Genomic DNA, 1,668 nt, shown 5'->3' with positions numbered 1-1,668 from the left:
CCCACGGCCTCTGCCATAGTGATTCCCACGGCCTCTGCCATAGTGATTCCCACGGCCTCTGCCATAGTGATTCCCACGGCCTCTGCCATAGTGATTCCCACGGCCTCTGCCATAGTGATTCCCACGGCCTCTGCCATAGTGATTCCCACGGCCTCTGCCATAGTGATTCCCACGGCCTCTGCCATAGTGATTCCCACGGCCTCTGCCATAGTGATTCCCACGGCCTCTGCCATAGTGATTCCCACGGCCTCTGCCATAGTGATTCCCACGGCCTCTGCCATAGTGATTCCCACGGCCAAATGTGTTATAGTAGCCATGACCATGTCCTTTCCACCCTCCACGGCCATGACCGTGTGGTCTATCATTCTGGACGTGGTTACCTTTTTGTTTTCTTCTGCGGCTTTATTGGTATCGGGTAATGGGGTTAATCCAGGAGGTCTCAATTCACTGTTTTTTATCAGTAATCCATTATTTTGCCCAGTTAGCAATAGAATCATCCACGAACGTATAGTCATGGATTCTAGAATTCCTCCAATCAAATAAGGTCTTTGGTAATAACACTGTTCTTTGGTGATCTTATCTCGATTTTTAACTCTGTCCAAAGGTCTAAAGGATTCTCTATAGTCAGATTCTCTATAGTCAGATACTGATCTTCGAGACTCTTAATATAATGATGGCTAATAATTAATATTGCCCTGTTTCAATCTTTCTCATTTGCATTATTGCCTTCTATGATACATTCACCAAGTCTTTTTGACTTTAGGATAATCTTTGTATTCAATGCCCACCGTAAATAATTATCTCCAGAGAGATTTAGGGCAGCAAAATCCAGGTTGATTTTTGACATCTCAAATCATATATCACTCAATATTTAGGTATAATTTTCGTGCGGCTTTACTCTTAAAAATAATCAATTCGGATTTCAATCTTGTGAGGACAATAAGACTATCAATCTTAAAGGCATTTAATCAATCAGTCAATTTCTAGCAATTCTCAGCAATACTATTTCTATGTGCTCATAATATTATAGTTTATCAAGACTAGCAATAACAGATTCAATTAATCATGCAATTAGGGTTTAACAATCAATGGATTTTAGCAAGACTAGTAAAAAGCTTTATTAATCACTCAATCAGTTTCAAGGCTGATTTTAGCAATACTAGAATATAGATTTCAAGCATGAATTTCAATGAATCAGTTTCAAGGCTGATTGGTATTTAGCATAAACCATGTGTAAATAATTTATCTAGTATCTGAATTTATCAAACGTCAAAAGCGAATTTATCAAACCTCAAAAACATATAATCAGATCAATCAATTTAATCGAACTTAGCATACAATCTTAAACCTCAAGACATTAGATTTTATTCATGAATCTATCAACCTAGCATACGGATTCTCAATTCTCAAAGACATCCAAATCAGATCAATATAACCTATCATACGGATTATTTAGGGTTTCTATTTAAAACAGATCAGATTACAAAACTATCAATCCTAGCAGATAATATTAAACCTCAAAAATCATGCAATCAGATCATTCAAATTTTAAACAAGTAAACCTCAATCAATCAATCAACCTATCGGATTATATAAGCAAAGAAAGCTAGCAACGTATTGGATTCAATCAATGTTTTAACAGGCTGGTCGGTTTAAACAATTTTAAAT

The sequence above is a fragment of the Brassica oleracea genome, chromosome C9 (genome assembly GCF_000695525.1).
Source record: "Brassica oleracea var. oleracea cultivar TO1000 chromosome C9, BOL, whole genome shotgun sequence".
In the NCBI taxonomy this organism is placed as follows: Eukaryota; Viridiplantae; Streptophyta; class Magnoliopsida; order Brassicales; family Brassicaceae; genus Brassica; species Brassica oleracea.
This window is presented reverse-complemented; position numbering follows the sequence as displayed.